The sequence below is a fragment of the Triticum aestivum genome, chromosome 6B (genome assembly GCF_018294505.1).
Source record: "Triticum aestivum cultivar Chinese Spring chromosome 6B, IWGSC CS RefSeq v2.1, whole genome shotgun sequence".
In the NCBI taxonomy this organism is placed as follows: Eukaryota; Viridiplantae; Streptophyta; class Magnoliopsida; order Poales; family Poaceae; genus Triticum; species Triticum aestivum.
The window spans coordinates 623,650,618-623,674,902 of NC_057810.1; the positions used below are offsets into that span (position 1 = coordinate 623,650,618).

Below are 24,285 nucleotides of genomic sequence, written 5' to 3' on the forward strand. Positions count from 1 at the left end.
TCCAGATCGGGAGGATCTGGAGCCTGCGTCCCTTGCCCTTTCAGTCTGGATCGGGAGGATCTGGATCGGGTCTCCACGCTCCTGCCGCCGCCGGCGGCTGGCCACGGCTCTGCTACTGCCGTTGGGGCTGGTGTGCTCTTGGTGACGCCCCTGGTGACACTCTCTCCCAACCTCGCGGCTGCATCTTCACGCAGCGACGCGCGCACCAAGTCTGAAGCTTCCGCCGCCGCACTTGCTCTCCGCAGGTCCGACCCATCTGTGGGTGGCCGATGGACACTTCAGCTCGCCGAGCCCGCCACAGCGACATCTACGACCCTGCCACTCTCCGCTCCTCTAGTCGACGCCTCCACTGTCCGCCTGGCGCCGCGTCCACCCCTGCCAAGTCCTGATATGGCGGCCGAGCCAGCCACTAGTCCCCTGCATCTGGTCCAAGGGGAGCCGGATCCTGCTGCCACCGCCCCGGCGACCTCTTCTCTCAGCAAGCTGTTGGCCCCTCTGGCGCCGACCATTCATTCTCGGATGTCGTTGCTGCTGCCAGGTGACTCCGTCCAAGGGGACGGCACGCCTCCCACATGTTCAAGTTGGGGTGATTGGCATGGCTGCTTCCATCGGGATGCAACACATGGTGTTCCAGTGTGTGGCGTGCCCGCGCGTTCTAGGGATCTTCTGGATGGATGGCACCTTGTATCGGGGCGTCGCTCGTCGCCTCGCGTGCCCTGCTGTGACTCTGCGTCCATAGCTCGGCCAGCTCTCCCGGCATGGCTGAGAGACCGTTGCTTCTGGTGCCTCTCCAAGGGTCATCGTGCTCGTGAGTGCAGGGACTCATTCTGGTGCATGGGATGCCTCCGATTTGGCCACAAAGTGTGTTTCTGTTGTGCACAGCACCGCACCGACCGGACTACGACACTGCGACATGCTGCTCCACCATCCACCCCAGCGCCTGCATCAGATGTCGATGCAACACCGGTCGATGTGGCATTGCAGCCCGTCCTTGTGGAGCAGACTGAGCTACTCCGCGCTGAGCTTCGCGACTACATTGCGCGAGTTGGGAGTGTTTTGGCAAGTGCAGAGGCTGCTCTTGCCAAGCTCCAGGTTGTGCCCGTTGTGTCCGTGTTGCCCGAGATCCACGATGGTTCTGCCGATGTGGAAGCAGGCATGTATGGAGATCTCTCCCCTCGTGCTACATCCTGCCTGTCATCGCTGCCTGTCATGCCGATTGCTTCTGAGAGTGAAACCGTTGTTGAGGTCGTTGCTCCGGTGCTGCAGGTTATGCCTGAGCTGCGGAAGCTTTGTGAGGAGCCCACTTCGCCTATTTCGATGGTGCTTCCTAAGGAGATGGAGTCGCTTGGAGGGGCCTTGGCGATGCCGACTGCAACCTCACCTCCGTCGTTGGAGCCCAATCAGCTGATCACCTTTGTGGACTGTGGGGGTTTGGATGCTGCTATTCTTGTCCCACCTGTGGCTGTTGGCTAGGTGGCATCTGGGGGTGCCGAGGTTGATGAGGTAGGTGCTTTGGCACCTAATTCTGAGGCGTTGAAGACCATCAGATCGCCCATCTTTGACCGTGAAAGTATGATGGCATGTATTGATGAGGTGGTCTTCGCAAAAAAGCTTTGCCGCTTGCTCGCTGGTTTGGAGGCAACTAGCCCGGGGTCTGGCAAGGCGATTGCCGGCCTCCTAGCAAAGGAGGTTTCTACGGGAAAAATCAAGAAGGTGAAGAAGGCTCTCAGGAGCATAGGCAAGAAGAGCGGCGCCATTGGTAAGGCGTCCGCGGCTGCTTAATGGATGATACTCAGTCTCTTCGATCACCATCTCCGATTGGCTCGTCTTCGTGGATTGGGTGGTGTCTGTTGTATTCAACCTTAGTTTCGTTGGGAGTTTCATTGCGACGTAGAAGTGCGAGGGATCATGGTTGTTGCCTGTTATGTATGTTTGTCGGGTTGATCGGGGGTCATTGAGTTTTTTTATTAGCGAGTAGTCCGCATGTGGTTTATATGTATGGGTTTTTGCCCAGTTTTCCGTTAATTAACCAGGCAATTCTCTTTTTCTTAATTAATCAATGAGGCAAAACTTTTGCTTCCGTTTCAAAAAAAGAAACTATAGACATGTGTGAAAGCTTTGCCTTAGATGCATATACAAAATGAACAAGCAGTTTCGCTTTCACACCCCATGCCGCTGGGAGCTCTGAATATTCCATTCATCCTAAACAAGTTGGGGGTCAAAGTCTACGAGTCCTCTGTCAGCGTTCGGTTCAACACACAGCGCGCCAGGTCGCAGGGTTCACTCCAATTCCAGTTAGCGCCTGCCCCATTTGTTCGTTTAGCACCATCACGTATTAGCTTGTTCCTGAAATAAAATGCAAGACGGTGTTTCTCTTTACTGGCACTGTACAGTGTTTAGTGTGCACCATCTCAGATGTAAGAGGGATTTCAAATCGTGGACACGGATTTTTGATGGGCGATGCTGAGCGCATCCTGTCCGTCAGATCCGCCCATCCTGAGCCAATGGATCTTTATCCAACCAGATCGTGCTAGCCCAGATCGTCTTCTTCCTCTCGCTAGCGCGTACGAGGAAAAGGAACTCCGTCTCACCGGCCGCGCACGTTCTCCCTCGCCGCCGCCTCCTCGCCTACCCTCCTCGTCGCCACCCTCGTCGCCCTCGCCGTCCGTCTTCTCCGGCCGCCATGGTCGCCAGTCCCAGCCCTCGGCGGCCGTCCTCGTGGCCGGCTTCGCCCATGCAACAGCCCACCCCTGTGGTTGTAGCTTCCATGGAAACCGTTGTAGCTCCGGTGGCGACGACCGGAGCACACCGGCGTGCTCACCGGTGTGCTCGTTGGCGCTCATCCCCTGTTTGCAACAAAAAAATCAAGCGCCGGGGGATATGCTCAGTGCTGCAACCGACGACGGAAAAAGCTACAACCGCTGATGCAAAAAGCTTCAACCGGCTATGAAAACAGTTTCAACTCGTACGACGAAAAATTATGAACAACCAAAGAAAAGTTACAACCGATGACAAAAAAGCTTCATCTGGCGACGAAAAAAGCTTCATCCGACAATGAAAAAAGCTTCAACTGTGAAGTCGTAAGCCATGGATGACAAAATGAAAAGCTGCAACCGGCTGTTACAAAACGCCATGGCCGGATGTAGCTTCCAGCGATGCCGATTGTAGCTTTCACAACCGCCGGTTGCAGCAAAAAAACACATCGTCGTCGCCGTCGGCGCATCATCGTCGTGAACGGTTGTAGCATTGGTCAGCGACACTTTCCCCGGTTGCAGCTCCGATGTGCATGGTTGTAGCATCTCCGCGGATCGGTTGTAGCTCCTGCGACACATGATTGTAGCGTTTCCGCTGATGACGGCGTCGCCTGGCTACAGCTCCGGCGAACTCGGGTAGCAACTCTAGAGAATGTGCGTAGCTTTTTAGGTGAACGGTTGTAGCTTTGTCGACACACCTCGCCGGTTGTAGCTCCGGTGTTCACGCGTTGTAGCATCATTGCAGGGTGGTTGTAGCTTTTTGATACGTGGTTGTAGCATTGATGTCGTTGTCTGCCAGGTCGTGCGGCAACCTCCGAGCACCGGCAGCTCGAAGCAACCTCCGGCGAGCGGCAGCAGGCCGCGTCCTCAGCAGGTCCTTCATGCTGCCGGTTCCCAAAGCAGCTGGTCCCTGCAGTGGCTTGTCCAAGGTTGGGCTTGTCCCTCCCAAGCAGTAGGGAGAAGGAAGATGGCAGCGGGATTTGCTGCCTTCTCTGGGCGAGATTGCTGCCGGGTCACCAATGTGCGGTGGTGGCAGTTTGTCTCCGGTGAGATTGCTGCCGTGTTTGGGAGAGGAGGTTGCAGCGAAGAAGAAGCTGGGCTGGGTGTGAGAACGAAGATAAGGGAGGAGGATGACGTTGAGGTGGGCCCTCACACCTAACGTGTCGCAATTTGTATCGCTAGGAGCTGCGCGCGTGGGCTGAACCGGCCGAAGCGTTCGGCCGGCGCGCCGAACGCAAGCGTTTCCCAGTTTTGAAACATGGTTCCACGCACACCCATTATAAATAGAAAAAGTAAATAAGTAAACGTTACTCTTTTGGATCCATATTAATTGGGGAGTAGTAAAAAATAAACAATTCTGATATTTTGTATGATGAATAATCGAGTGTTATACTCACGTGTGAAGTTTCATGAGCAAATAACATCTGTGGTATTTTAGGCAAGAAGACAAAATTGATGCTTATAAAAAAGACCATTTTTTCAAGTAATTTGGAGGTCCGAATTTGTTTTCATCGCTAAGATACTATAGTGGTCATTTCTTCGTGAAACTTCACATGTGGGTAGAACAGTCGACTAGAGTTTTGTAACCTAAAATTTTAGAATTGTTGGATTTTTTTGATATTTTTTTGGTTTTTTATTTACTAATTATATTGGGTGTTTGTGGAAACTATGTTCATCATTGTATTTTGGTCAAAACCGCCAGCTATTGTCAAACGGTCATTCGCTAAATAAGGAAAACTTAACAGCATAATATGTGTGAACAGTTGTAAACAGCCGTTAGCAGTGAGGATCTGCTTAATCATCCATCCAGGCATATCCACACTCGCTCTCCTGTTTTCCGCACCTCCGTTCCCACGACAAGAACGTGTCCAGAAGCTCGTCCTTCAAAATTTGCGCGCGGTGATGAACTTTCTATACCACAGGAGTACTATAAAAGGCACGGCATCAGACCACCTTAAACACATCACTGAGAATAGGTCAACCAGACAGCACATGAAGCAAAACTTTCTCGCGACGCTGACCTGACCACGTAGGTACGGTACATCACAGCTGAGCTGCACGAGTGCACGTCATGGTGCCGAGGCTGGAGCGCGGCGGCAGCGGCGGGTTCCAGCTCCCGAACTCCGAGCAGTAGAACTTCCTCTTCCTCAGCTGTAAACGTCGGGTTACATGTTTCACGTTGCATGTAATTGTATGAGTTGTGGGGATTCAACGCCGGCGTTTGCTGCCACTCCGGCCGCGGGGACGTCTGCTGCAGCTGCTGGGTGCGTTCGGTGTGGCGTCGGCGTGGACAGCTGCCTCGGCTGCGACTTCGACGCCGAGGAGATGGCTGGCTCCAGCAGCGAGGGGGAAGGGTACTCCGCCGCGGGCTTCGGGAGGGATTTTAGATACTGATGGAATTCAAAAATGAAATTATTGGTAGACAAAGCATATATTTGGAAGCATATACTCTCTTCGTTTCAAAAGAGAAAAATTCACTACAGGTCCATTTACATGCACTGGCGTTAACTTTAGTCCCTGCGGTTACAAATACCTGCAATACGGTCACCAAACTTGCTCTAGGGGTCATCTACGGTTCATTATACGATTTTCTATACGTACGCGCTGAGCTCGCCTTGGTCAACGGCTGCCAACTGTGTGTTGACTGCCACATGCGCTAGCTCGCTCGAATATGCACGGAACCGGGGGGGTTTTGCAAAACTGGCAGTTATTAAAAGATCCCCAAACCCCGCCGCACATACCACAAGCAGCAGCAGCCGACGTGTGGACTTGGCTCAAGTACTCGAGCCGTAGCACTTCCCTCTGTAGCAGCTCTCGCTCGGATAAACGCAAATGGCGACGGCGGTCCACCAGCTCTTCTTCGCGCTGAGCGTGGGCGGCAGACTCGGGCGTCCGCGTCCGCGATGGACTGGCACGAGGTGCTGTCGCGGAAGTGTCGGCTGCCGCTGCGGAAGGTGTCGGGCGAGCACGGCCCGCCGCAGCTGGGCGAGCTCAAGGACCGGCTCGAGTACCTCTACAGGCCAGCGACTGCGGGCACTGCTCCACGGTGGTGCGCCTCAACATGCCCCAGGGCCCCTTCGTGGCCATGGACCCCCGCGTGGTGGCGCTCTTTCCCGGTCCTCTTTGCCATCGCCGTCGCCGCCGCTGTTTGCAGCCGCCGCAGCTCATGATCGATGCAACGAATCCGTGTTCTGATTGAAGCCATGAAAGGAGGTATGTGATGTTTTTTTTGAACAGAGCAAGGCACATGAAAGGTGCCCAAATTTCCATTGACAGCTTATGGGGTTATTACAAGTTATAGGGGCAACAGACTGAAGAATAAGAGACAGAGCCTGAAAAAGAGGCTGCAATGGAGAAGCAAAGATAGGTTGAAAACTAATCAAACAGATGAACTGCAGCTTAAAGAAAAGACCACCAACGCCGGTAGAGATGTGTTGTCATATGCTTGTGGTAACACCAAAGTTCTTGCAGGCAGGAGGACCTTTGCTTTGAGTGCTGTTTTTAGTAGCAATACACTTTGTGTAGTTGGAAGCCTGTGCCAGAGAATTGAGCTAGAGCAGCCGCAACAGGACAGAGGTGTTGGGGAACGTTGCAGAAAATAAAATTTTTCCTACGGTTTCACCAAGATCCATCTATGAGTTCATCTAAGCAACAAGTGAAAGGAGACATGCATCTACATACCACTTTGTAGATCGCGAGCGGAAGCGTTCAAAAGAACGGGGTTGAAGTAGTCGTTCTCGTCGTGATCCTATCACCGGAGATCCTAGCGCCGAATGGACGGCACCTCCGCGTTCAACACACGTACGGTCAGCGTGACATCTCCTCCGTCTTGATCCAGCAAGGGGGAAGGAGAGGTTGATGATGATCCAGCAGCACAACGGCGTGGTGGTGGATGCAGCAGAACTCCGGCAGGGCTTCGCCAAGCTGCTGCGGGAGGAGGACGAGGTGTAGCAGGGGGAGGGAAGCGCCAAGACTTTGGGGTTGCGGCTGCCCTCCCCCTGCCCTCCTTTATATAGGCCCCCAGGGGGGCGTCGGCCTTGGGAGATGCAATCTCCCAAGGGGGCGGCGGCCAGGGGGGGTGGAGTGCCCCCCAAGGCAAGTGGTGCGCCCCCCACCTAGGGTTTCCAACCCTAGGCGCAGGGGGGGCCAGGGGGGGGGGGGCGCACCAGCCCACTAGGGGCTGGTTCCCCTCCCACTTCAGCCCACGGGGCTCTCCGGGATAGGTGGCCCCACCCAGTGGACCCCCGGGACCCTTCCGGTGGTCCCGGTACAATACCGGGTGACCCCAAAACTTTCCCGATGGCCGAAACAGCACTTCCTATATAGTTTTCTTTACCTCCGTACCATTCCGGAACTCCTCGTGACGTCCGGGATCTCATCCGGGACTCCGAACAACATTCGATTTGCTGCATACTCATATTCATACAACCCTAGCGTCACCAAACCTTAAGTGTGTAGACCCTACGGGTTCGGGAGACATGCAGACATGACCGAGACAGCTCTCCGGTCAATAACCAACAGCGGGATCTGGATACCCATGTTGGCTCCCACATACTCCTCGATGATCTCATCGGATGAACCACGATGTCTAGGGTTCAAGCAACCCCGTATACTATTCCCTTTGTCAGACGGTATGTTACTTGCCCGAGACTCAATCGTCGGTATCCCAATACCTCGTTCAGTCTCGTTACCGGCAAGTCACTTTACTCGTACCGTAATGCATGATCCCGTGACCAGACACTTGGTCACTTTGAGCTCATTTTGATGATGCACTACCGAGTGGGCCCAGTGATACCTCTCCGTAACACGAAGTGACAAATCCCAGTCTCGATCCGTGTCAACCCAACAGACACTTTTGGAGATACCTGTAGTGCACCTTTATAGTCACCCAGTTACGTTGTGACGTTTGGTACACCCAAAGCACTCCTACGACATCCGGGAGTTACACGATCTCATGGTCTAAGGAAGAGATACTTGACATTGAAAAAGCTCTAGCAAAACGAATTACATGATCTTGTGCTATGCTTAGGAATGGGTCTTGTCCATCACATCATTCTCCTAATGATGTGATCCCGTTGTCAACGACATCTAATGTCCATAGTCAGGAAACCATGACTATCTGTAGTCAACTAGAGGCTTACTAGGGACGTATTGTGGTCTATGTATTCACACGTGTATTACGATTTCCAGATAATACAATTATAGCATGAATAAAAGACAATTATCATGAACAAGGAAATATAATAATAATCCTTTTATTATTGCCTCTAGGGCATATTTCCAACACTCTCTCACTTGCACTAGAGTCAATAATCTAGTTACATTGTGATGAATCGAACACCCATAGAGTTCTGGTGTTGATCATGTTTTGCTCGCGAGAGAGGTTTAGTCAACGGATCTGCGACATTCAGATCCGTATGTACTTTGCAAATATCTATGTCTCCATCTTGAACATTTTCACGGATGGAGTTGAAGCGACGCTTGATGTGCCTGGTCTTCTTGTGAAACCTGGACTCCTTGGCAAGGGCAATAGCTCCAGTGTTATCACAGAAGAGTTTGATCGGCCCCGACGCATTGGGTATGACTCCTAGGTCGGTGATGAACTCCTTTACCCAAATTGCTTCATGCGCTGCCTCCGAGGCTGCCATGTACTCCGCTTCACCTGTAGATCCCGCCACGATGCTCTGCTTGCAGCTGCACCAGCTTACTGCTCCACCATTCAACATATACACGTATCCGGTTTGTGACTTAGAGTCATCCAGATCTGTGTCGAAGCTAGCGTCGACGTAACCCTTTACGACGAGCTCTTCGTCACCTCCATAAACGAGAAACATGTCCTTTATCTTTTTCAGGTACTTTAGGATATTCTTGACCGCTGTCCAGTGTTCCTTGCCGGGATTACTTTGGTACCTTCCTACCAATCTTACGGCAAGGTTTACATCTGGTCTGGTACACAACATGGCATACATAATAGATCCTATGGCTGAAGCATAGGGGATGACACTCATCTCTTCTTTATCTTTTGCCGTGGTCGGGCATTGAGCCGAGCTCAATCTCACACCTTGCAATACAGGCAAGAACCCCTTTTGGACTGATGCATTTTGAACTTCTTCAAAATCTTATCAAGGTATGTGCTTTGTGAAAGACCTATGAGGCATCTCGATCTATCCCTATAGATCTTGATGCCTAATATGTAAGCAGCTTCTCCAAGGTCCTTCATTGAAAAACACTTATTCAAGTAGGCCTTAATGCCGTCCAAAAGTTCTATATCATTTCCCATCAAAAGTATGTCATCTACATATAGTATGAGAAATGCTACAGAGCTCCCACTCACTTTCTTGTAAATGCAGGCTTCTCCATAAGTCTGCATAAACCCAAACGCTTTGATCATCTCATCAAAGCGAATGTTCCAACTCCGAGATGCTTGCACCAGCCCATAAATGGATCGCTAGAGCTTGCATACTTTGTTAGCATTCTTAGGATCGACAAAACCCTTCGGCTGCATCATATATAGTTCTTCCTTAAGATGCCCGTTAAGGAATGCCGTTTTGACGTCCATCTGCCATATCTCATAATCATAGTATGCGGCAATTGCTAACATGATTCGGACGGACTTCAGCTTCGCTACGGGAGAGAAAGTCTCATCGTAGTCAACCCCTTGAACTTGTCGATAACCCTTAGCGACAAGTCGAGCTTTATAGATGGTAATATTACCATCCGCGTCCATCTTCTTCTTAAAGATCCATTTATTTTCTATCGCTCGCCGATCATCGGGCAAGTCTGTCAAAGTCCATACTTTGTTTTCATACATGGATTCTATCTCGGATTGCATGGCTTCTAGCCATTTGTTGGAATCTGGGCCCACCATCGCTTCTTCATAGTTCGAAGGTTCACCGTTGTCTAACAACATGATTTCCAGGACAGGGTTGCCATACCACTCTGGTGTGGAACGTGTCCTTGTGGACCTATGAAGTTCAGTAGCAACTTGATCAGAAGTACCTTGATCATCATCATTAATTTCCTCTCAAGTCAGTGTAGGCACCACATGAACGTTTTCCTGAGCTGCACTGCTTTCCGGTTCAAGAGGTAGTACTTCATTGAGTTCTACTTTCCTCCCACTTACTCCTTTCGAGAGAAACTCTTTTTCCAGAAAGGATCCATTCTTGGCAACAAAGATCTTGCCCTCGGATCTTAAATAGAAGGTATACCCAATGATTTCCTTAGGGTATCCTATGAAGACGTATTTTTCCGACTTGGGTTCAAGCTTTTCAGGTTGAAGTTTCTTGACATAAGCATCGCATCCCCAAACTTTTAGAAACGTCAGCTTAGGTTTTTTTCCAAACCATAATTCATACGGTGTCGTCTCAACGGATTTAGACAGTGCCCTATTTAAAGTGAATGTAGCTGTCTCTAGAGCGTATCCCTAAAATGATAGTTGTAAATCGGTAATAGACATCATAGATCGCACCATATCCAATAGAGTGCGATTACGACGTTCGGACACACCGTTACGCTAAGGTGTTCCAGGCGGCGTGAGTTGTGAAACGATTCCACATTTCCTTAAGTGTGTACCAAATTCGTGACTTAAATATTCTCCTCCACGATCTGATCGTAGGAACTTTATCTTTCGGTCACGTTGATTCTCTACCTAATTCTGAAATTCCTTGAACTTTTCAAAGGTCTCAGACTTGCGTTTCATCAAGTAGACATACCCATATCTACTCAAGTCATCAGTGAGAGTGAGAACATAATGATATCCTCCGCGAGCCTCAATGCTCATTGGACCGCACACATCTGTATGTATGATTTCCAATAAGTTGGTTTCTCGCTCCATTATTCCGGAGAACGGAGTCTTGGTCATTTTACCCATGAGGCATGGTTCGCACGTGTCAAATGATTCATAATCGAGAGACTCTAAAAGTCCATCAGTATGGAGTTCTTCATGCGCTTGACACCTATGTGACCAAGACGGCAGTGCCACAAGTATGTGGGACTATCGTTATCAACTTTACATCTTTTGGTATTCACACTATGAATATGTGTAACATTACGTTCGAGATTCATTAAAAATAAACCATTGACCATCGGGGCATGACCATAAAACATATCTCTCATATAAATAGAACAACCATTATTCTCGGATTTAAATGAGTAGCCATCTCGCATCAAACGAGATCCAGATACAATGTTCATGCTCAAACATGGCACTAAATAACAATTATTGAGGTTTAAAACTAATGCCGTAGGTAAATGTAGAGGTAGCGTGCCGACGACAATCACATCGACCTCGGAACCATTCCCGACGCGCATCATCACCTCGTCCTTCGCCAGTCTCCGCTTATCCCGCAGCTCCTGTTGTGAGTTACAAATATGAGCAATGGCACCGGTATCAAATACCCAGGAGTTACTACGAGTACTGGTAAGGTACACATCAATTACATGTATATCAAAAATACCTTTAGTGTTGCCGGCCTTCTTGTCCACTAAGTATTTGGGGCAGTTCCGCTTCCAGTCACCCTTCCCCTTGCAATAAAAGCACTCAGTCTCAGGCTTGGGTCCATTCTTTGACTTCTTCCCGGCAACTGGCTTACCGGGCGCGGCAACATCTTCGCCGTCCTTCTTGAAGTTCTTCTTACCCTTGCCCTTCTTGAACTTAGTGGTCTTATTGACCATTAACACTTGATGTTCTTTCTTGATTTCAACCTCTGCTGACTTCAGCATTGAGAATACTTTAGGAATGGTCTTCACCATCCCCTGCATATTGTAGTTCAACACAAAGCTCTTGTAGCTCGGTGGGAGCGACTGAAGGATTCTGTCAATGACCGCCTCGTCCGGGAGGTTGATCTCCAGCTGGGACAGGCGGTTGCGCAACCTAGAAATTTTGAGTATGTGCTCACTGACAGAACCGTTTTCCTCCATCTTACAACTATAGAACTTGTCGGAGACTTCATATCTCTCGACCCGGGCATGAGCTTGGAAAACCATTTTCAGCTCCTCGAACATCTCATATGCTCCGTGTTTCTCAAAACACTTTTGGAGCCCCGGTTCTAAGCTGTAAAGCATGCCGCACTGAACGAGGGAGTAATCATCAGCACGTGATTGCCAAGTGTTCATAACGTCTTGGTTCTCTGGGATGGGTGCTTCACCTAGCGGTGCATCTAGGACATAATCTTTCTTGGCTGCTATGAGGATGATCCTCAGGTTCCGGACCCAGTCCGAATAGTTGCTGCCATCATCTTTCAGGTTGGTTTTCTCTAGGAACGCGTTGAAGTTCATGTTGACATGAGCGTTGGCCGTTTGATCTACAAGACATATTTTTGCAAAAGTTTTAGACTAAGTTCATGATAATTAAGTTCATCTAATCAAATTATTTAATGAACTCCCACTCAGATTAGACATCCCTCTAGTCATCTAAGTGTTACACGATCTGAGTCGACTAGGCCGTGTCCGATCATCACGTGAGACGGACTAGTCATCATCGGTGAACATCTCCATGTTGATCGTATCTTCCATATGACTCATGTTCGACCTTTCGGTCTATGTGTTCCGAGGCCATGTCTATACATGCTAGGCTCGTCAAGTTAACCCTAAGTGTTCTGCATGTGTAAATCTGTCTTACACCCGTTGTATGTGAACGTAAGGATCTATCACACCCGATCATCACGTGGTGCTTCGAAACGACGAACTTTAGCAACGGTGCACAGTTAGGGGGAACACTTTCTTGAAATTATTATAAGGGATCATCTTATTTACTACCGCTGTTCTAAGTAAACAAGATGCATAAAACATAATAAACATCAGATGCAATTATATAAAGTAGTGACATGATATGGCCAATATCATATAGCTCCTTCGATCTCCATCTTCGAGGCTCCATGATCATCTTCGTCACCGGCATGACACCATGATCTCCATCATCATGATCTCCATCATTGTGTCTTCATGAAGTTGTCACGCCAATGACTACTTCTACTTCTATGGCTAACGCGTTTAGCAATAAAGTGAAGTAATATACATGGCGTTCTTCAATGACACGCAGGTCATACAAAAATAAAGACAACTCCTATGGCTCCTGCCGGTTGTCATACTCATCGACATGCAAGTCGTGATTCCTATTACAAGAACATGATCTGATACATCACAATATATCATTCATCATTCATCACAACTTCTGGCCATATCACATCACATGACAATTGCTGCAAAAACAAGTTAGACGTCCTCTAATTGTTGTTGCATCTTTTACGTGGCTGCAATTGGGTTCTAGCAAGAACGTTTTCTTACCAACGAATAACCACAACGTGATTTTGTCAACTTCTATTTACCCTTCATAAGGATATTTTTCATCTAATCCGCTCCAACTAAAGTAGGAGAGACAGACACCCGCTAGCCACCTTATGCAACTAGTGCATGTCAGTCGGTAGAACCTGTCTCACGTAAGCGTACGTGTAAGGTCGGTCTGGGCCGCTTCATCCCACAATACCGCTGAAGCAAGAAAAGACTAGTAGCGGCAAGCAAGTTGACAAGATCTACGCCCACAACAAAATCCCTGTTCAAGAATTCATCCGATTAACGAGTTAACTTGCCGATTAATCCCTACTCATAGGGTCGTCGAGTAGCCGATAAACCGATAAATCGTCCAATTAATTGATTAAATGGCCGATTAACTTGACGATTAGCCTATTAATCCCCTACTCGCTGGCCAGCCGAGCAGCTACCAGTTAACGATTTCCTCAACAATGAACAAAATTGTGTTCTACTCGTGCAATAGAGAACTACGCATAGACCTAGCTCATGATGCCACTGTTGGGGAACGTTGCAGAAAATAAAAATTTTCCTATGGTTTCACCAAGATCCATCTATGAGTTCATCTAAGCAACGAGTGAAAGGAGAGATGCATCTACATACCACTTTGTAGATCGCGAGTGGAAGCATTCAAAAGAATGGGGTTGAAGTAGTCATTCTCGTTGTGATCCTATCACCGGAGATCCTAGCGCCGAACGGACGGCACCTCCGCGTTCAACACACGTACGGTCAGCGTGACGTCTCCTCCGTCTTGATCCAGCAAGGGGGAAGGAGAGGTTGATGATGATCCAGCAGCATGACGGCATGATGGTGGATGCAGCAGAACTCCGGCAGGGCTTCGCCAAGCTGCCGCGGGAGGAGGACGAGGTGTAGCAGGGGGAGGGAGGCGCCAAGACTTTGGGGTTGCCACTGCCCTCCCCCTGCCCTCCTTTATATAGGCCCCCAGGGGGGGCGCCGGCCCTGGGAGATGCAATCTCCCAAGGGGGCGGCGACCAGGGGGGGTGGAGTGCCCCCCAAGGCAAGTGGTGCGCCCCCCACCTAGGGTTTCCAACCCTAGGAGCAAGGGGGGGCCCAAGGGGGGGCGCACCAGCCCACTAGGGGCTGGTTCCCCTCCCACTTCAGACCACGGGGCCCTACGGGATAGGTGGCCCCACCCGGTGGACCCCCGGGACCCTTCCGGTGGTCCCGGTACAATACCGGGTGACCCCGAAACTTTCCCGATGGCCGAAACAGCACTTCCTATATAGTTTTCTTTACCTCCGGACCATTCCGGAACTCCTCGTGACGTCCGGGATCTCATCCGGGACTCTGAACAACATTCGGTTTGCTGCATACTCATATTCATACAACCCTAGCGTCACCAAACCTTAAGTGTGTAGACCCTACGGGTTCGGGAGACATGCTGACATGACCGAGACAGCTCTCCGGTCAATAACCAACAGAGAGATCTGGATACCCATGTTGGCTCCCACATACTCCTCGATGATCTCATCGGATGAACCACGATGTCTAGGGTTCAAGCAACCCCGTATACTATTCCCTTTGTCAGACGGTATGTTACTTGCCCGAGACTCGATCGTCGGTATTCCAATACCTCGTTCAGTCTCGTTACCGGGAAGTCACTTTTCTCGTACCGTAATGCATGATCCCATGACCAGACACTTGGTCACTTTGAGCTCATTTTGATGATGCACTACCGAGTGGGCCCAGTGATACCTCTCCGTAACACGGAGTGACAAATCCCAGTCTCGATCCGTGTCAACCCAACAGACACTTTCGGAGATTCCTGTAGTGCACCTTTATAGTCACCCAGTTATGTTGTGACGTTTGGTACACCCAAAGCACTCCTACGGCATCCGGGAGTTACACGATCTCATGGTCTAAGGAAGAGATACTTGACATTGAAAAAGCTCTAGCAAAACGAACTACACGATCTTGTGCTATGCTTAGGAATGGGTCTTGTCCATGACATCATTCTCCTAATGATGTGATCCCGTTGTCAACGACATCTAATGTCCATAGTCAGGAAACCATGACTATCTGTTGACCAACGAGCTAGTCAACTAGAGGCTTACTAGGGACGTATTGTGGTCTATGTATTCACACGTGTATTACGATTTCCGGATAATACAATTATAGCATGAATAAAAGACAATTATGATGAACAAGGAAATATAATAATAATCCTTCTATTATTGCCTCTAGGGCATATTTCCAACAAGAGGTTTGTGTCATGTGATCTTGTAGAGCAAATCATCAGTGGCTGATCTGAAGCCTGGTACACCTGTTGTGCAAGATTGTGAGCCACTCCATTTAGATTCCTGGAAATGTGGAACACCTGAGCATTTAGAATAGAATAAATGCTATTAAAAGAGGCTAATTCATTTCTGATATTCCAAGGAGTAGCAGGGTGGGAAATGGTCATAGAAGCAGCAGCAGAAGCGAGAGGAAGACAATCAGTTAAAAAAGTAGGTTACTGCACATTCAATTTGTTTGCAATAAGAGCAGCGCAAGAAAGAGCCTTGGCTTCTGCATGAGTAGGATCTGTGGTTACAGGGGCAGATGCCTGAATCTGAATATTAAGCTCACCATGATCAACGGAAATAGAAAAGTAAATTCCAATACCTGTACCAACTTGTCCCCTCAGAATACCTAGAATTTTTGAAGATCGAAAGGCCGCATCAGAATAAATTTTAGTCCCTTTAATGATGAGATCAGACTTGATAGTTGTACCCTGCAGAGGTATATGTTGTTCATTATTCAAACTGTCTGAAAGACTGTTGTACACTTGTCCCGACACCAGTGCCTCAGCCTGCAGCGCGCAGTCTGTATTTGCAGCCATGATGTGAATCTTGTTCGGGTGTACTTTCCTGCGCTCAAAAAGGAGCTCATTCCTTGCTTTCCAAATGCACCATAAGAAATTGAAAATATTTTGCATGGAAGCAAAAGGATGACCAGAATTCAGAAAAGAAGTAATGGCTGAAAGGAGAGAATCATGATTATGAACCAGAGTGTCGGATCTAATAAACAAAGGTGCGCAAACCAGGCAGCTCTAGCAAAGTGACAAAGGAAAAAAAAGATGGAAATCGTCTTCGTGATGCGCACATCTAGAACAAATTTGAGAAATATGACTAGAAAATTTACCTGCTCTCATACCAGTAGGCAGAGCTTTACTAAGAAGACGCCAAGCGAAAGTTTTGATTTTAGGGAGCATGGAATTGTTTTTCCACATCACTTTAAGAAAGTTTTTTAAATCAGTGGCGACTTGAGTAGGAGCTGTTCTAGGATGAGCATGAATGTCCTGTAAACAAATTTTATAAGCATGTTTAGGAGAACAGCTACCATTGGGAGCTAAAGGCCAACAAAGAAGATCTTCATTATCATCCTAAATAATATTGGTATTAATGATTTGAGAAGCAAGAGGTTCCCTAAAAAGTTGGCGGATGAGCTGATGATTCCAAGACCTAGCTTTTGTCATCCAAAGATCTTTAACTAAAGAGGGGTAAACAAAAGCAGAATGCTGAGGAATAAGGTAGTCATGAATAGTATTCCAATTGGTACACCAAGGCATGCTCCATAAAGAAATATTCCCCTGGGTCAGTTGGTAGAACGCATGAGTTTTAATCTTGGGAAACATTTTAAGAATAGCAGCCCAAAAAGCAGACTTGGGAGGAGCTGGAGTAGCTTTCCAAATAGTTGTATTAGGGAAATATTTGGCTCGGAGTACAAAATATAAATGTGAAGTAGGATTAATTGCTAACCTCCAAGCCACAGCTAGAATTAGACTTTCATTAATTGCCTTCAAGTTTCTGATACCCAATCCTCCTTCTGTTTTTGAATTTGAAATGTCCTTCCAAGCACGAAGGCAAAGACTTTTCCTGGAATCTGTTTCTCTAATACCTGTCCACCAGAAGTTTCTGATTACTGCAGTAAGTTTAGCATCTTTTTTGAGAATGAAATATTGGAGATGTAATAAACTAAAATAGCCGAGAAAACAGAACGGATTAATTCCAATCTAGCAGCATGAGAAAGCATATTAGCTTTATAGGAAGGCAGCTTGTTAAGAAATTTATCTAAGACAAAGTTGTAAGCAGCTGCTCTATTGTTAGCAGGAAGAATGAGAGGATGACCTAAATGAGTGAAGTTGTCATCCAGATTAGCTACTGGAAAAATGCTTTTAATGTCATCTCTTACCTGTTGAGGAACATGAGAACTGAAAAAATAGCTGATTTACTCCAATTAGGAGTTTGGCCAGAGATGTTACAGAAGTGATTAATCAAGTTGGCCATAACCTGAGCCTCCTGACAAGTAGCCTGCCCACAGACAAGAAGATCGTCTGCAAACAGTAAGGAATGTACAGAAGGGTAATTTGGTCCAAGAGAAATACCAAACAAATGATTGGCCTGCAAAGCCTCATTCAGCATAATGGATAGCTCATTGATAGCTAGAACAAATAAATAAGGAGACATAGGGCAGCCCTGTCTAATACCTCTGTAGTTTTTAAATTTTTGAGAGAGTTGACCATTAATAAGCACAGAGAAAGTAGGTGAGGAGATGCAGGCATGAACCAAATTTATGAAATGACCATGCAGTCCTTTACGAGCCAAAGCAGAAACTATGAAGTTCCACTCAAGACGGTCAAAAGCTTTAGCAAGATCAATCTTGAGCATGAAAGCTTTATGATTCCAAGATTTAAGAGAAAAAGAGTGAGCAATTTACTGAGCAATAATGATGTTATCACTGATATGCCTACCTTGTATGGAAGCCTGTTGAGCAGGATCAATATAGTCAGGAAGGTGAGTCTTAAGTCTATTAGCCAGAGATTTAGCAATAATTTTATAAATCACATTACAAAGACTAATAGGTACGTGATGTGAATCCCATGCCCACCCACGCGGCCATGCCCATGCCCCATGATTTTTGAGTGCCACCTCTGTTTCATAGTTCTAGTAGGGCGCACGAGATAGGGTTTTTTGATAGGGTCAGGCATGATTTGGTTGGGGGAGGGGACGCCATGAGTAGGGTGCTCAAAGTAGTCTGTGTTTTCTTGTAGATGTCAGTTGATTTTTGTGCATACGTTGGGTTGAGCGATCATGCCATGAGTAGGACGCCCGTTAGAGTTTTGAGATGTGAGAAGTGTAGGATGTGAAAAGTGAATGATAGGAAGGATGTGATTTTCATTAGTTTGTTTGTTCCCTGTCAGTGTCAAAATCTGAAGAAAGAAAAAGTACAAAGTTTTAAGTCTGAAACTCTGTTTTTGGAGTAGTCATGTTTCATACTGAATGTAGTTTGACATATTGTAAAGCAAGCAAATAGTTCTCCTTATTTTTGCCCCTGTTCTCTAATTCCACATAACCAACATATCTTTTGCTTACTTCCCTGTCTTTTTTATTTCAGATAACCAACATACTTTGCTTCCCTTCCCTGTTTATTTAGTTCCACATGACCAGCAGATTTTGTACTGATGTAGGAGCATGTTTAAGCACCAAGGAAAAAATCAAAAGGTGATGTTGTTGCTGGTCCAAAGGGAAAAGGTCCTGCTGTTGCACAGAAGAAGCAGACTGTGATTATTGCTCCAGTAGGCTTTAAGATTAATGGGAATGGACCTAGGGCAAGCTCTCACTATGTTTTCAACCTTGCAGCTTTCAAGGCTGCAAAAGGACCCTCTTCATCACATAAGTGAATCTTCAGTCTGTTTGTAAAGTAGCTTCTCTTCTGTTGGTTCAGTGACAAACTTGTACTATGGCAAATCATAGTGACAAGCTTGTCTTTCATTGGTTAAGTGACAAACTTGTATTTTGGCAAATCATAGTCACAAACTTGTCCTCTGTTGGTTCAGTAACAAACATGTAGTATTTTGTTAGATCACTGAAAAATATATCCTTTGTGTTATCAATGTGACTATGGCACTGTTCAATTTCCTTGCACAGATATTCTGTTACAAACATGCTTTTCCAGTTCAGCCTATAACTTTTGACGCCGCATTCTTCCCGCTCCTCTTCGACACCTCTTTGGTCGACATGACCGACCTCTTCATGCCCTCCACCGACCTCACAGGCGCCTACCGCGTGCTCTCCTACGTCGACCCCGCCGAGGCCAACCACGCGCCGCTCAAGTTGCTCCTCTTCCACCTCCTCACCCACCACGGCCAGCATGTGATCCCCACGTTCCGCGAGGTCTACGGCGGCCTCTTCGGCCGCATGGAGAACAAGCTCGCCCGCGTCAGCAAGGCCAACTTCGACAACTACAACGACGCCGCCGCCTTCGGCTTCCTTTGCCAGGCGCTCCTTGGCCGCGACCCCTTCGACTCGCCGCTCCGCGACGAAGGGCCCAACTCCCAAGCTGATCACCAAGTGGGTTCTGTTCCAGCAGCCCGCCTGCTCAGCCTCGGCCTGCCCGGCCTCGTGGAGGACGGCCTTCTCCACAGCTTCCGCCTCCCGCCGGCACTCATCAAGAAGGACTACGGCCGCCTCGCCGACTTCTTCCGCGATGCGGGCAAGGCGGTGATCGACGAGGGCGAGCGGCTGGGCATCACGTGGGAGGAGACGGTGCACAACATCCTCTTCACCATTTGCTTCAACTCCTTCGGCGGCATGAAGCTAAAGGTCCAGTTCCCGTCGCTGGTGAAGTGGCTGGGCTGCGGGTGCCCGGCAGCCTCGCGATGGAGGTGTGCGCCGCCGTGCGCGCCAACGTCGGCGAGGTGACTATGCAGGCGCTGGCCGAGATGCCGCTGGTGAAGTCGACTGTGTACGAGGCACTGCGGATCAAGCCGCCGGTGGCGATGCAGTACGGGCGCGCGAGCGCGAAGCGGGATATGGTGGTGCAGAGACACGACTACGGGTACGAGGTGCCTTCTCCCCCACCTCGCCGTCGTCTCCTTCCTCGGCCCGCGGGGGTGCGCACGGCCAGCGCCGTCTCCATCCTCAGCCGGCGCCGTGGGGAGGGGATCTTTTAATAACTGCCGGTTTTGCAAAAAAACCCTGGTTCCCTGCATATTCGAGCGAGCAAGCGCATGTGGCAGTCAACACACAGTTGGCAGCCGTTGACCAAGGCCAGCTCAGCACATACGTATAGAAAATCGTATAATGGACCGTAGATGACCCTCTAGAGTAAGTTTGGTGACCGTATTGCGGGCATTTGTAACCACAGGGACTGATACTAACGCCAGTGCAAGTTTGGTGACCCGTAGTGATTTTTTCTTGTTTCAAAATAGATGACTCAACTTTGTACTAACCTTAGTATAAAGTTAGTATAAAGTTGAGTCATCTATTTTGGAACGAAAGGAGTAATATAGTTTCTTTCTAATCCATTCTTCACGTTCTCGTTTCAGCCTGTGAGTTCTTGCCTTTCCTCACTAATTTGGTCGCTTCCCAGTTCTTGCAAGATGCCCGCAAGCGAAGCCTGAAGGTACGAATCCCGTGTCTCTCTCGATTCAGTTAGTCCCATTGTTTGTGCAGAATCTGTTCTTACTCAATCTCCATAAAGTTCAAATAACAGGAAGTTATTTTCTGCCTTGTGGTAGTTGACTGCATGCACGCTGTTCTTCCTCTGTTTCAGTCACACAAGCACTTTTCTGCCTTGTGGTGCTTTGGTCCAGAGAAGGAGCCTAGCTGACAGTCTTTGGATATGAGATGGTCTTTTTTTACAGGTACCATATGGCCATCAGCAAAGTTTTTCAACCCCCTCTATTCCTGATTAGCTTAGAACATACTTGTTTTTCTTGTGAATGAATGCTTTGTGTGCATACTTGAATAAAGTGCAAATAACAGGAAGAAACTGGACCATACTGTTTGGCAATCAGCAAGAAAGTAATTGTAGTTTTTTGTACTTCTTTTTGTACATGTCCATATTAAAATATTCATGGTTCTCCTTGAATGTTTGATGTATGATTTGTATGTCCCCTCACAGTCACACCACCATCATTTTTTTTCAGCCGAGAAAGAAGCATGCTCCCAAGAGTGTAAAATGAAGGCGGCCTAATGATAAGAGTAACATGATTTTGGGTGTTGCAGCCACTCAAATGTGGATCAATTTTTATGAACTAGTGCCATGATGAATTGTTGTGATGAACTGCTGCCAGTATGAATTATTCTGATAAGAGTAACATAATTCTCATTTTATTTGATTCAAGTAGTGCAAAATGATGGTGCAGTCGAACAAAATTGTTGTGGTGTTGTGATAAAAATCACATTTTTACTCTGGTGTACACGCAAGGGGGTGTGGGGGCTGGGATGGGAGGGGAGGGGGTGTAGGGAATTATGACCAAACAACAATTTTATGTGCAAGGGAAAAATAGGAGTATTTAACAAAAAACTATCACAATTCGTGAAACCGTGCCTACAAACTACTACTTTACAAATTTGTGTCAAAAACTACCATTTTCTTACTAATCCTTGACTAAAAACTACTAAGTCTGAAAAGAGCCCAATTCGACTCGTTTAAACTTGATTATGACAGAGTTGGCCCACACGTCATTGTCTATCTTCTTGCTCCTCCTATATCTTCCTAAAAAAAGGCAATCTAGTTCCCGTAAGTTTCACAAAAAAGCAATCAAATCCCTATTAATTTTGAAAAAAAGCAATCGAGTCCCTTTACGCCGGCCGTGTTTGGCGGCGGCCATAGCACGCATCCGAGCTCGTTCATGGCGCTCTCCGTGGTGGACATGGCCGCCGTCGTCGAGCAGCGCCTCGAGGCCCGCGCTCTAGCGCCGGCCGCGCCTTGCTCCTGGTGCTCTCGGGCGGGCAACGACTGTTGCCTCCGCTGCTGCTCCTTTGGCGGGCGAAGCTAGCTAGCTTCCACGCACCACGGACGAACACAACCAAAGCTAGCTAGCTCCCGTGTGTACCGCGGCTAGCCGAAGCTAGTTAGCTCACAGACGCAGCCCAAGCTAAGCCATCGTTGATGCATGCCGCCGCTCGCTGTCGCTGCTACTTGCGGCCGCCGCTGCTGCATGCCCGCTTATGCTATTTGAAAATAATCTAGGAACCCGATTGCTTTTTTAGCCCGCTTATTGTGGGCCCAATTAGTCAGAAACACGTTTAAACGAGTTGAATCGAACTCTTTTCAGACTTGGTAGTTTTTAGTCAAGGATTAGTGAGAAAATGATAGTTTTCGGCACAAATTTGTAAAGTGGTAGTTTGTAGGCACGGTTCCACGAATTGTGGAAGTTTTTTTTGTTAAATACTCGAAAAATAGGGCTGGGGATGGGAGGGCATGTAGGGGATTGGGGAAGGGAAGGAATTCACCTAATCTCCCAAAATCTCCGGTCCCTTTGGGGCTTGAAAACCTCTTGTGCCAAACAATGCCTAAAGGATGGCGGCGTGGGGAAGATCAAGCGAAGGAGGAGAAGGAGCAAGTTCAGGGGCATGCCTCGGAGGCCGTGGAGCATATGGGCGGCGGATCTCCGCGACCCGCACCACGCTATGCGCAAGTGGCTCGGCACCTTCAATACCGCCGCTGAGGTTGCGTGCCTACGATGTCGCGGCTCTCGAGTTCCGCAGCCACCGAGCCAGGCTCAAGTTCCCGACCACGGACGCATCATCATGGGCATCAGCGTCGGCATCTGGCTCCTCCACTGTGCAGCCGCATCAGCAGCACTTGCCTGAGAGCCTTCATGAGAACTGCGGGTCAAACGCATCCTTGTCAGCATATGTGCCGCAGCGGCCGGAGCCGGGAAGGCGGTGGCGAGGGAGCAGGAGATCTGGGATGGGTTATAGAGATTGTGATGATGGATGGTACTACCAACTTCTCGGTTACGAACCTCCATGAATAATGCATTCAGTGCTGTTAAATTTTAGTATACACGTGAGATCTTGCATTGAGATCCATGCAAACTTTTATTTTTAGATTTCTTTTTTCTTTTTTATAGATTATTATTTGACTTAGACTTGATTAAGTCTTAGTTGACTGAGACTTAGCCACACCCTGATGCATCATAATTGATCCATTTCAACTTTGAGTCGTATATACTCATACCTTGAATCATCGACACTTAAGAGCATCTACGGCCCGATACACAAAATCCGGCCCCTCAAACGCCCACGGACAGGCGTGTCCGTAGTTTGTGATCGGTCACACCTTCCACAACCGGATACCTCAATTACAAATCCCCAAATTCATACAATTACATGCAATGTGAAGCATAATCATGAGCGGAGCTCATCCGGCTCCGCCCTGTCCATGTCAGGCGGCCGATGTGTCCCTTGGAGTGTTGGCGCGAGCGTCAGCAAGATAGAGTAGAACATGGGACACACACCGACTCACTGCACTCAAGGCATCATCGTGTCCCATGCTCTACTCTTCCTCATCGGAGCCCGTGGCCTGCATGTCACTGGTCGATGTGAGGACGATGTATCCATCGTGGTTGGAGCATGACACGTCCACGACAACGCGGTTGTGGGGCTAGGGGATGGCGCCCACCCGTACTAATGCCGGAGAGTGCGACTTCTCCTCGCCGATGTCCACCACAGCCTCATGTGCTTTCTGCCTCGCACGACGGACACACTGCGCCATAGCCTCAGCGGACAGACCTCGGAGGACCTCTGAGTCGGCGCGCCAACGAAGGGGCAACACTTCCGCCATTGCTATATGGATTCCCACCAGATCGAGTCCGACAGCTGTCAGGCATTCTCCTCGCGATTGCGGTGGAGCACAATGCAAACGATCATCTCCATTTCGGGCCCAACTGGGATGAGGTCCCAGTCCCTAGATCGGGTGATGGTGGACTCGGTTCGACTACCCGTCATGCCAGAGATTGCTGGATGGGAGCTTAGGGGTAGAGCGGAATGGAGTGGCTAGAGTTTTCTCCACGGAGCAAATATGTCTCGGTTCGTGGTGGGCCAGCATGGGATGGATCCGACATGGCAGACATGCCGGGCGCTTGGGCATCCCCATATTCGCCCGTGATTTGGACTGGATATGAGGGGTGTCAAGCAGCCCGGGCGTTTAGGGCCGGTATGACACATCCATCTGGGTGTTTTTTTACCGGTCAGTGGCCGGCCATCCACCTGGGCATATAAGTGTTGTTTGAGGCACCTTGCTGTGTATGCTTTAATACTGCAAATTATCCGATGTCCGACTCTAATATCCTGATCTAACAGCCTATAAATACCTGGCATCTGAATATTCCTTCTCTGTACACATATAATATTTCGCAAACACTATTTGGCAAACACTAGTATTTTAATCTTAGAAACGAATGACTAGCACGCCCTTCGATCACCATCCT

The 24,285-nt window shown here is 48.4% G+C and overlaps 2 pseudogenes; both read left to right on the forward strand.

The window, feature by feature from the left end:
• The first annotated feature begins 4,735 nt into the window (after nt 1–4,735).
• LOC123139480 (ethylene-responsive transcription factor ERF109-like) lies at nt 4,736–22,826 on the forward strand (annotated as a pseudogene).
• On the forward strand, nt 5,586–20,099 carry LOC123134587 (allene oxide synthase 1, chloroplastic-like; annotated as a pseudogene).
• Nucleotides 22,827–24,285: the final 1,459 nt, after the last annotated feature.